At 35.7% G+C, this 13,248-nt stretch overlaps 1 long non-coding RNA gene across 1 annotated transcript; it reads right to left on the bottom strand.

Annotated features, from left to right (window-relative positions):
• Window positions 1–6,455: 6,455 nt before the first annotated feature.
• LOC122239597 lies at window positions 6,456–10,827 on the bottom strand. The gene is made up of 3 exons (XR_006218829.1): window positions 10,744–10,827; window positions 8,999–9,070; window positions 6,456–6,666 (listed from the first exon to the last, which is right to left on the bottom strand). It is a non-coding gene; the product is annotated as an uncharacterized LOC122239597 (long non-coding RNA).
• Between the last annotated feature and the right edge of the window lie 2,421 nt (window positions 10,828–13,248).

A 13,248-nucleotide genomic window follows, 5' to 3' on the forward strand; every position in this document is an offset into this window, starting at 1 on the left:
TGTCCTGCCTTTATACTGTCATTTTTGGTGTGTCATTTCCACTCAGAGTCCTCTTTAATATTTCTTTCAGGGCTAGATTAGTGGTCATGAACTCCTTTTTGTTTATCTGGGAAACTCTTTATCTCTCTTTCTATTCTGAATAGTAGCCTTGCTGTTAAGAGTATTCTTGGCTGCATATTTTTCCCATTCAGTGCTTTAAATATATCATGCCATATCTTCTGACTTGGAAAGCTTCTGCTGAAAAATCTCCTGCTAGCCTTATGGTTTCTCCTTGGAAGTTAATGTCTTCTTCTACCTTGTAGCTTTTAAAATTTTTTATTTATCACTATATTTTGCCCATTTACTAAAAATATGTCTTGATGTGGATCTGCTTTTGCCGATTTTGATGAGAATTCTCTGTGCTTGCTGGATCTGGATATCTGTTTCCTTCCTCAGATTAGGGAAGTTTTCAACTATTTCTTCAAATAAATGTTCTCCCCCTCTTTCTCTCTCTTCTTCTTAGAAACTCTTATAATATGATTGTTACTATATTTGATGGAGTCACCCAGTTCCCTAGGTCTATTGTTGTTTTGCATAATTCTTCTTTCTTTGTTTTTTTCAGTTTCATCACTTTCCATTACTTTGTCTTTTAGGTCACTATTTGTTCCTCTACTTCTTCCATCCTGTTGTTCCTTCTGTCAAGTGTGTTTCCCATTTCATTTGTTGAGCCTTTATCTCTGTTATGTGATTCCTTTTCTCTGTGTTAAAGGTTTCACTCAAGTCTTCCACTCCATTCTTAAGTCCAGTAAGTATCCTTATGATCATTACTTTAAATTCTCTATCAGTCATGTTACTTATATCTGCATCACTTAAATCTCTGGCCATGGCCTTGTCCTGTTCTTTAATTTGGGGTAAATTTCTCTGTCTTCTCATTTTTTCTAAGTCTTTCTGTCTGTTTTTCTGTGTTAGGAAAGTCAACTCTGTCTCCTCTTCTTAAGAGTAATGACCTTATGAAGAAGAGGTCCTGTAGAATGTGGTGTCCCCTGATCCCGTGTCTGGCACTTCCAAGAGTGTCCCCAATGCATGCTGCATGTGCTTTGCTATTGGGTACTGGCTGGTTTATCCTTAAGGCCAGTCATCTGCAGAGGCTCTCCCTTCCTGTTGTGGGCAATGTTTGGTTCCTGGCCTGAATGTGGTGCATTTTAACTAGGCATGCTCTGGTCTGCTTGTAAAATGAGACCTGGTGTCACCACTGCCAGACCAAGGCTCCACAAAACTCCCTCATGAGGGCCATGGTGTAAGCAGGGGTTTGGACTCATCTTCTAGGGGGAGGGGTGCGCCTCATGGGAACTGAGGCAAGTGTGACTGGGAAGGGTGGTTCTAGCAGAGCCTGTGGGACAGGCCTTAGGGTAAGCAGTTTAAGTAGTGAATATAAGTGCTGTGCTGGTTCTCACAGGTGGATCTGTGCTTATGCTGAGGGGTGGGGAAGGGAAATAGTGCTGGCCAGTTCCTTTGATTCTGGAGGGGGCTTTCTGTGAATGCTCTCTCTGAGATGTGCTCTGAGATGAGTGAATAACCTCCCCACTGTGTGTCCTGGGCACTCATCAGGTTGCTGTTTCCACACTGTATGTCCATGAGTTGTTTGCCTGCTTCCTCTCCAAGAAGTTCACAGTGCCCTCAGGGCTCTATCCCAGCCAAGCCTGTTGACCTTTAAAACTCCAGGCTTTAAGCCCTGCTGGTTGAAATTCAGCCCCTCTTGCTTCATTAGCCAATTGCTATGGGGACTTGTTTTCCCTGTGTGCTCCCTGTGTGCTAGTCTGTCTCTCATCCTTTTCCACATCTCTGGCTCCCTCCCCACTGCAGTGACTATAATCTGTTTCTCTCCCAAAGTCTGCACAGTTTTTAGATGGAGTGTTCTGTGAGGTTCAGTTTGGTCAGTTTGATGTTTTCCTTCTCTAGTCTTACTGCTTTCTGCTTACTTGTTCTGTCAATCATTGAGAGAGACAGATGTATAATCACTAAAACTGATCACAGTTGTGCATTTTTGCCTTCATATATTTTAAGAAAATGTTAATATTAATAATTTACAGATAATAGAAATTTAATACCAAATTTATTAATTTTAGATTATTCTTATAATATTGATAATTCACAAACTTTCCATCAAAACTTTGTGATTTCCCCTTATAATGATTAAATTCAGAGACATTCAAATAGAATATTGTACAAAATCTTGAAATTTGCTAGAGCTATGTTCTAGAGTATTCATATTTTTCTCATTTCAAATAGCCCAGTATTGAATAATTTTTATATTTTATTTACAATACCATATGCATGATAAATTTAAGTTATCCTTTCATTATTTTATGAGTAATTCTTCCAAATGGAAATATGGGAGGAGACCAGATAATGTTAGGCCATATAGGCTACAGTGAAGATATGGAGTTTTACTCTAAATATAATAGGAAGCCATTATTCTATTGGGAATGAAGAAGTGATAGGCTTTAGAAAAAAACCCTTGAAGCTGCTATGTGGAGAACAAGGTAAGGGTGAAAACAAAGTCCTTTGTACTAGTATAATAGTGTAGAAGCAGTGAAAGGAGTGTAAAGTGGTTGTAGGTACCACATAATTTCAAAGGCATTTCTAAGAGATTCTGCAGATGCATTGAAGAGAGTACAAGATTAAAAACAAAAAAAAAAAAGTTAAGGCATGTGGGTGGCTCAGTCAGCTAAGCATCTGACTCTAGGTTTTGGCTCAGGTCATGAACTCACTGTTCATGGGTTCCAGCTCCACACTGTGCTCTGCACTGTCAGTGCTTGGGATTCTTTCTCCCTCTCTCTGCCCCTTGCCTGCTCCCCTACTTTCTCTCTCTCAAAATAAATAAATAAACTTAAAAAAAGAAAAAAAGTTAATGATGACTTTTTAGTAAACATCAAAGACATAAAAATAGGCACTGAACTTGTGAGATTCTTCTTCGTGGATTAGAGATAGATTTTTGAAATCATCTACATAAAGATTTTGTGTGTTGGGGGGGAGACATCCTGGGACAATGAGATACTCTAGATATTCAATAAATTGATCTGAGGAGATAGTGGAAAGTTTAAAATTTAAATATTAGTAAAGAGGTAGATGTATTAAAAGAGACTAAGAAGGAAAGGCCAGTGAGATGAGGCAGAAAAGAAGATAATGTCACAGAAAAATATGTGAAAAATATTTTTATAAAAAAAGAGAACTATCTTTTGTGTTAAATGATGCTAACATGTCAAGTATGATAGGTACTGAGAATTAGCCCTGTTTTTGTGGACAAGGACATCTTTGGTAATATATTAGAGTCGGCTCAGCAGTAGATGTATTCAAAATCTGATTACGTTGGAAAATGTGGAGACAGGATTATAAAGACCTCTTCAAAAAAATTTCTCTAAAGATCTCTGGTTGGATTTCGATTGAACAACTGGATTAAGAAACTTCATCTTGGTGAATACTATCGCTAGGAGAGAGCAACAAAGCCAGGTTGAGATAGAAGTATTGTAATTCTACTAGTCTCACCTAGTTGATCATTCCCATGCTTCTTGATAGCAGGGTTTTGTGCAGAGGATTGAAATATTTGCCTCAGCGAAAGTGCAAGTTGTTAACATGCCATTGACATTTGAACTTGTGAGTGGTTAGAAACCTCATTTTTTTTAATTTAAAGTTTATTTATTTCGAGAGAGAGAGACAGAGGAAGAGAGAGAGAGAACAAGCAGGGGGGGGGCAGAGAGAGAAGGGGGCTCAGAGGATCTGCAGCCAGCTCTGTGCAGACAGCACAGAGCCTGATGCAGGGCTCAAACTCCTGAACTGTGACATCACAATCTGAGCCAAAGTCAGAAGTTTAACCGACTGAGTCACCCAGGTGCCCCAGAAACCTCATTTTTTAAAACCACAAGACCACTGGGGATCACTTTTAATCAGTAGTGCCAACGAAACTCTGGAAATTGCAAACAAGTTCTGCATAACATGGTGTCTATGTGCAATGACCCATTAAGGCTACTTAACTTTGTTTCACACACAGTAAGGAAAAGACATAAAGTAAGTCTGGCAGTGTTACTTCCTCTTCTATTTTTTGGAAGAATTTGAGGAAATCTGGTATTAATTCTTCTTTAAGTGTTTGATAGAATTTACCAGTGAAGTCATCAAGTTCTGGACTTCTTTCTTGGAAATTTTTGACTATTGATTCAATCTTATTACTAGTAATTGGTCTGTTCAGATTTTCTCTTTCTTCATGATTTAGTCTGGGTAGGTGCATATTTCTAGGAATTTATCTATAATTAATTCTTAATTCCTGATGACAATGTGAATTGTTAAAGCCACTTTGAAAAGCAATCTGTCACTGTTGATTAAATTGAAGAATGCATGTGCTCTTTGAGAAGCGATTCCTCAGGGAATCTCACCATAGAAATACAACCACCATCAGTTTACCATTTTTGTCCAAGGATGATTTTTGTAGTACTGTTTTAAGAAAATACCCATCAGCAGAAGAAATTATGATTAAATTAGAGAACACCCACATCATAAAACATTATGCAGCCATTAAAGAAATAATTCAGAGTGTGCTCACTTTGCACCTATCCTAAAAGGAATAATTCAGAGCTATATTAGTTGACTTGGAAGAATTTCTACAAGATATTTAATATTATCCCATTATTATAAAATAAAATATGTGTTAGGCATATGTGTGTAAAAGTATATAAAATACATGAACATGGAGATATATGAAAGGGTATAATTAAGTTTAATGTTGGTTGACTTGAGGCGTGCCTGGGTGGCTCAGTCAGCTGAGCGTCTGACTTTGGCTCAGGTCATGATCTCGCGGTCTGTGAGTTTGAGCCCAGCGTTGGGCTCTGTGCTGACAGCTCCTGTTTCAGAGTCTGTGTCTCCCTCTCTCTGCCCCTCCCCTGCTCATGCTCTGTCTCTCTCTCTCTCTCTGTCAAAAATAAATAAATGTAAAAAAAATTAATGTTGGTTGACTGGATAAAAAATAGGCTGGATTGTTGTGAAATGGGAGATACATCTTAAGAATACATAGAAGGCCCTATATAATTAGTGAATAATTGATTAATGATAATATCCTAAGAATATTAATATGATCCATGTCATGTCTGTAAGAGTGATTTCTAATAGTTATCCTCTTTTAAAAGCTACCCTCTAAAAATATATATGTTTATTGAATGCCTACATACTCTAGATACTCTTCTAGGTGCTGGAGAACAGTAGAGAATAAGACAGCTCAGGGTTTTTTTTTAGTACGGCATACCGCAAGGTTCTGTTCTTTATCTTCAGTTGATCAACATGTTTAATAAGGTAAGGTTGAGAATGATCGCCAAACATACAGGATGGTGATTTTAATTGATAGAATCACGATTCATAAATGTCTCAATGGGTTTTATAAACTTTCTACTAAAAGATTAAACTTGGGGTGCCTGGCTGTCTCAGAGGAGCATGTGACCCTTGATCTCAGGGTTGTGAGTTCAAGCCCCAAGCTGGGTATATAAATTACTAAAAAAGTAAATAAATAAATAAACCTTAATTTAAAAATTATAAGTAGATTAACTTAATATTAACAATAAGGGGGGGGCGCCTGGGTGGCTCAGTCGGTTAAGCGGCCGACTTCAGCCGGGGTCACAATCTTGCAGTCCGTGAGTTCGAGCCCTGCGTCCGGCTCTGGGCTGATGGCTCAGAGCCTGGAGCCTGCTTCCGGTTCTGTGTCTCCCTCTCTCTCTGCCCCTCCCCCATTCATGCTCTGTCTCTCTCTGTCTCAAAAAAAAAAAAAAAAAAAAGTTAATAAAAAAAAATATATTAACAATAAGGCCATTTTTTTTCCTCTTTGGTCAGAAACATCTACTACTCAAAGGATGGAAGAGTGGTGGTTTACTCATAGTACAAACAAACTATTTAAAAGTTTTAGAATACTAGAATCTCAATGTTCCATGGGATGATAATATGGGATGACTTTCAGGAGAATGAAGAAAAAAAATAAAATAAAATAAAATTGTCTTAACAGAATTTCAGTGTGTAGTAAAATATAGTATATACCAGAGATTTGCGTTTATATCATATACTGTATTGTAAGTAGACTAAACTCCAGTTGTGATAATTAAGTCTCTATGCAAAACTATATTAGTAATGGAAAGGGAACAGAGTATCCTGCAAGAGAAACTCTAAGTGGTGAACAGAATCAAAAGGAACTTTATTGAGGAGTAGTTGGGATGTTTAATCTGAAGAAAACCTTCACATATTTGAGGTTTTCTCAGATGGGTGAGATATACATTAATTCTTTTTAATCCCCAATTGATAACATTATAAGGAATCATATTTGATGTTAAAAGATGAACAAATTGTTCACAATACCCAAAAAGAGATTAAATGCCTTAGTAGATAGTATTTTATCATGAGGGGTGTTCAAGTAGATGCAGAATGCCACACAGGTGGCATAGATGGAATCATCAATGTGTTATAGAGTGGAGAGCATCAGTTGATTCGTGAATCAGAATCCAATTCTGAGAATCTCTTAATAAATGAACTTCTTCTGATGAGTCTTACAGTGGATCAAGGCTATTTTTCTGAAAATTCTTCTGCTGTGAAATGATTTGTGGATCTGGCTTAAGTTTGAGAGTAGTAGTGAAAAAAAGCCTTAATTAGAAGACCAATACTCTGCAAAACAAATATATATTTTTTAATTCCATATTCAACTCAATTTTTCTTCTCTATCCTTTAATTACTTTTCAGGTTTAAATTTTATTCTGATGGGTCTATAGGAATACAAATTTCCTAAGTATATTCTATACAGAGATCTAATAAAAATAGAAATTAGCTCTCAATTTCAAGTTTTACTCATTTTTTAAAATAAAAATATATAGCCCAAGTAAAAAGTACGTGTGCCTCAACAGATGCATGCATATAAATGGTATGTATGTAGTATTTCCATTACTAGACTAGTTATTTACCTGCCTCCTGATTTCAACTCATACTAAATTATAACTCTTTTTATTATATAGCACTTAACGGCTTTGTTAAATTTAAAAAAGGACTGATTCTCTTGTGAATTTGTGGTTTATCACTTGACAGAATTTTAATTTTCTATTCAAATCTCCTTCATAACACAAAATGTGAAGCTTCAATTTCTTTTTTATTTAAATTTTTTTTAATGTTGTTATTTATATTTGAAGGAGAGAGAGAGAGACAGCATGAGTGGGGGAGGAGCAGAGAGAGAGGGAGACACAGAATTCGAAGCAGGCTCCAGGCTCTGAGCTGTTAGCACAGAGCCCGATGTGGGGCTTGAACCCACAAACTGTGAGATCATGACCTGAGCCAAAATTGGAGGCTCAACCGACTGAGTCACCCAGGTGCCCCTTAAACTTCAATTTCTGAAATCATGTGATTTATTTGTTGATCAAATATTGCAGTGAATTTTTTTCTAATAGTTGATAAATAGAATGATAAATAGAACAGTAGATAAATAGAATGTGATAAAAAGAATGTTTTTCTAATAGTTGATAAATAGAATAGAATAAATAGAATGAATAGAATGATAAAGACTTATGGATATTAGTTGATATATGTACAAGTTCTTTACAAAATGCAAATAGTGTGGGAGATTGAAATATACAAGACATAAAATCTTTTTAAAGTTTTATCCATCAGAAATAGAAATGAAATATTACGTGTAAACAAATTCCTAGTATTTCCCTCAAAGTCATGACATGTAGGAATATCTAGCACCACACTGTTATTCATCATTGTACAAAAAGTGTGAAAGCATTTCAACATATGAGATAAAAGAAATGGGGCATACATATCAAAATGGAAGAGACAATATTATAATTATCTCTGGGTGACAGAAATGTCTTTCTGAAAAGCAAGTCCAAGAAAATAAACATGAGCACTATTAAAATATTGGAATTAAAAGATAAGTTCAATCAAGTTGCTGGATACTGTTGAGCAATCAGGTGTGGAGATTGTGAATTAGGCAAATGAGTCTAATTTAAAGCAACAATCAAGTCTTTGCTCAGTGCAACAGTGCAAACAATAGGCAAAATGAGGTGCTAGCTCCCCAGAGTTCCATTTTCTGCCACAAAATGACACTGTGTGAAGATCAGATGGATGCAGCTCAGGGGAATTATCTTGCTACAAAGGAGCCTGAACAAGGGACCCCTGCCTCTTATACACTCATGGGTCAAGGGGGAAGAGAGACAGGAAAGGGCTAAGTGTGAAATGGTGCTGAGTCAAAATGGAAAACAGTACCTCAGCTGAGGCTCCCAGTAAAGAGGACTTGGCAGGACACCCAGGAAGTGCCTCAGCCAAGGTCCCAAAAAGGATGACACTGAATGAGGTGCCTGGGCTAGGAATGCAGCTGTGTATGTGAAGATGGTTGGACTAGAGAGTAAGGGGCCGAGTCCTTGATTGGACTCTGTGCAGAAAACTGTAATGTACTGGCTTTACCCCAGGTCTGTTGTGGGGAGGGCAGCTACCCTTTATGAAACGTGCCAGACTTGAAACTGCCTCCCACCGGGTCTGAATGGTCACATACAGGATTTGGGTCCTGAAAGAAGGACCTTCAGATAAAAGTTAAACAAACGTATATAGATAGATGTAGATATATCTATCTCCTCATATTAGCAGAAATTAGCTTAACAAGTACTATAAAAGTTTAGTTCATTTTAATGCTCAATTACTGAAAATAAACTTAACCAGAAATGTGCAGTATCCAAATAAAGAACACTAATTTTTTGGAGAACATAGGGTAAGACCTAAATGATTAGGAAACGTGTAAAACTCCCAGATGGGAAGATACCTAACACTATAAAACTATTATTTTCCCTAAATTTAATCCATAATATATAGGAAATTACATTCAAAATCCCAATGGATGCTCTTGGAACCTGATGAATTAATTATGAATTCTTCTGAACGAGTACAGTGCATTGGAAAAGCCCTGAGCTTGTTTCCTCAGTAAAAGAAAATGTTTTAGCACCTTAATACAGACCTGATATTTTTGATGTTTGGGATTTCGTTTTTTATGAGGAAGTCATGGGAAAGCATTCAAGAGCCAAGCCACCTGGAAAGAAAAATTAAAGGAGTGTATGATCATAACAAGAAGAGAAAGAGATGAGAAACTAGTCCTCAGGAAATGTGTAGGAGAGTATGACATCATTGGGGTGGTGGTAGCTTTTGTTAAACTTCAGACTTTCAGAAAGACTTATCTTTACAGAAGAAACTTTTATCATTTGGTTATGTTCAATTTTCTGTCAAGCTACTATGCAATATAAAAGTAAGTTATTTTAGAATTTATTTTATGTTCTGAAGTGTTTCAAATGTGCTAAAAAGTAGATAAATGTTAACAACAACATCAGGAAGATTGGATAGCTTTTTCCCTTTCTTGATTCACATTTTAACCTAAAAATAAACTTTTCTTACCTAAGCACATGTGCATGTGTTTTCCTTTCTAAGAAGATAGCACTTGAATGGACATTTCAATTATATTAAGGCCATGTATTTTTAACTGTGAGATTTTATACTTACAGGTTACTGATGTTTTGATTTTTTTTTTCCAACCCTGTGTGTTAGGGGATATAAAATGAGGATATTTAATCTGATCTCTTAAAGGAACCAATAACTAATGTCATGAGACCATATTTCTAAAAGCAAATCTTAACACATATAAGAGAAAGGATAAATATTAGCCTTCCAGGACTAACCTATAGTAGCAGTGGTCAGAGAGGAAATACATATAAAAAAGGAAAAAAACATCATGCTAATATTATTCAAAGATGATTACCAGTCTCAATACCTTATTGTAGGTATTTCCTTCTCTTTTACTCTGTACACACATAGATTTGTATTTTTATTTTTTTCAACAAAATGAGATCATATCATATATGCTGTTTCGTAATCTTCTTGCTTTCTAAGTCATGGTTTCTATTTCTTCTTGAAAATTTTTGACAATATTTTAATAGTTTGTTGAAACCAATAACTTATTAAGCACATATTACATCTTATTGCCATGCCACTCAAGCCCCTTCTATCGAGCAGTCTGACACAGTCTCTTTTTTATTGTTTACATAGAAAGAATTAAAAAAGTAAAATTAATTAAAAGTATTACATACATATAAATGTACCAATGAAGACATAAGCATAGTGAAGAGAAAGCACAATCATGGAAGGAGTTAATGAGCTGCTACTTAAGATACAGTGCTCACAGCGTCCTTTCTAAGAAGATAACACTTGAATGGACATTTCAATTATATTAAGGCCATGTATTTTTAACCGTGAGATTTTATACTTACAGGTTACTGATGTTTTGATTTTTTTTTTCCAACCCTGTGTCTTAGGGGATATAAAAAGGACATTTAATCTGATCTCTTAAAGGAACCAATAACTGATGTCATGAGACCATATTTCTAAAAACAAATCTTAACACATATAAGAGAAAGGATAAATATTAGCCTTCCAGGACTAACCTATAGTAGCAGTGGTCAGATTATCATTGATTTACTTTATGAGAGCTCATTTCATTACTTTAAACAAGCTGCTTGTATCATTTTATGATTTAAGAATTAAAAGATACCATGTAAGTGTTTTTCTATTGTAAGAACTTTAAAATGTGGATTTTGAAGAGTATTTTAAAAATGTAAAAAGTGCAGTTTTAAATCACAGCTTTTCTATGTATAATGCCTTAATATTTTTGGAAGCCAAAAACCAAGTGTTCTTTTGCTTTATACAACAACTTACTCATAGAACTGGCTTGACACCTTGGAGTTAAAATGAGCCGGTAGTTTCATTCTCAATATCTGGTTGCCTTTAGCATCTTGTCCTAAAGAAATTGGATCAACTGCAATAAGATAAATTTTTTCTAAGAAGCATTTCAAGACCTTTCCTTGGTCCTAACTGTTTTGACATCTATTTTCACTGGGAAAAGAAATGGAAGTCAGCTCCCAGCCACTAGCATTAGAGGCTAGGTTAACATTTCCTGCAGGCTATAAAGTCCTGTTTCCATAGAAATAAAGTTTGGATTGTTGAAAATGGAAGACAGATTTTTAAACCAGTGTGTGCTTCTACTAGTGAAAAATTGTGCAGACATATTTTCATGCTTGTAAGACAGGAGTGGTTGAATAATTTGATATGATGAGCTTTCCAATGTGATCTGAAAGTCTATGGGGGAGAAATAAAACTTCCATAAATTTTGAGTAGAGAAGTATGGGAATATTTAGTCTACTAACAATGACATAAGAGGACCATAATGCTTCCTAAGAGGCTAGAAACATCAAAGCTTTCTGTTTATTGCATTTTGAAAGCTTTAACATACTTAGTCTGCAATTCATGACTTAGTCATTCCAGAGATCACAGAAAACTGGTATTCTTAAACCTTGGATTTATTAATTAGAACTAAGAGTAGAAACATTTTCATCCCTTCTAAGATTGAAGTCGAACATTGAATATCTACAATGCTTATTTAATTGCATAATTTGACAGGTTGAAATCAGAGAACGCAAGTGGAAATAATATCTATAAAGTTTAGTTTGGGAGACTTAATGTTGTCTTTTCTTTTATATGTCCCAGTGTTTTAAAATAGAATCTCACTGGGGAGCCTGGATGGCTCAGTCAGTCAACTCAGGTCATGATCCCTTCATTTGTGAGTTCAAGCCCCATGTAGGGCTCTGTGCTGACAGCTCAGAGCCCGGAGCCTTGAGCCTGTTTCAGATTCTGTGTCTCCCTCTCTCTCTGCCCCACCCCTGTTTGCTCTCCTTCTCTCTGTCTCTCAAAAATGAATAAACAAATTTTTTTAAAAAACAGAATCTCATTGAAGTTTGTCATTAGAGGATAAGATTAGACATTTTAATAGCCATTGTAGTATTGAAGAATGGGAGAGGAAAGTTATAAATATCAAATGTTCAGATGACTAGTATGAACATCAGAGAAATAGTGACTATAATCTTAAGACTTAGTTTTGACTAAATACCCTGCATTAAACTATTTCTCTGAGATACAAAATTATATATTTATCCATGGTTCTTCTTTGCTTCATTTAATAAGAGTGGGGGAATTACTGGTTAGTTTCTTCCCAGAAGTTTTAACAAAGAAAACATATTGGGTTTATCTTTCCATTAATATATACTTCTTCTCTTAAACAGTGGCCCAACTACTGTACTATATCTACTGACAGCCCACATTTGTTGTACTCTGAAAACATATCTGTCATTCAGTCATGAATATAAGTGACATTTTCATTAACATTTGAGACTATGGAACACAGGTCAGAAATCACTCTGTCAAAATAATGCAAAATTACAACATAAAAGTTACCTGGTTAAATTTTCTAGCCTTACATTCTAAATTTGATTTAAGTATTTACAACTCCTATTGTATGTTTGCTTAAAATAAACAAAATACAACTTACCTGAAGTTCCAAATGTTAGGTCTCAAAACTTCTCAGTAATTATAATTTCCTAAGAGGATATTTTAAGCAATTGAGGTGAGCTAATATTAATAGAGGGAAAATCCATGACCATAACGTATCAACAAGACATGATGTGTAGGATTCCTTTGGTTATCCTACTACTAAGGTGTTGATGACAATATGATTTCCTATTTTGCTTCACAGTGCTACATCAATCCAAAATTATTAGACTTTCAGGAAGGTTGAGGGACATTGTAAGTCTGTAACTCTAGGATCTAGAAGTACTTAGTTATAGAGAAACATAGGTGAGTGGTTTACAGCTGGAACACACACACACACACACACACACACACACACACACACACATGTCTCTTGTAATCACTGTGGGAAATACTGAAAGGCATTTCTCTACCCTCTTTTCTTCACTAAAGTGCTCCTGGGTCTTTGTCAAATAATTGGTGCATATCAAGCTCACACACTCTGCTAAAGTGGTAGATGATAAACAATGCCAAACAATATCTTGGAGAGAGATATCTAAGATCCAGGAGGAGAAATGGAAATATGTTCTTAAGTGACATTTCTCCTCATCATACCTTATTAGATGAGTCTTAATGACACAAAGCTCTAAATGAATTAATCTCTGCCTAGGTCATTCAAATTGTCTCCTGCTATTATTCTGTGGGCATCCTAAGGATTCCCATTTTTATTCCCATTTTTATTCATTCAACAAATACATATGCGCATATTGAAAACCATATATTCAGGATACAGTATTGAACAACGTAAAGTCCCTGTTCTAATGACATTTCTTTCCTAGTGTTGGGGGTGAGGTGGGGGGT

The sequence above is a fragment of the Panthera tigris genome, chromosome B3 (genome assembly GCF_018350195.1).
Source record: "Panthera tigris isolate Pti1 chromosome B3, P.tigris_Pti1_mat1.1, whole genome shotgun sequence".
NCBI lineage: Eukaryota > Metazoa > Chordata > Mammalia > Carnivora > Felidae > Panthera > Panthera tigris.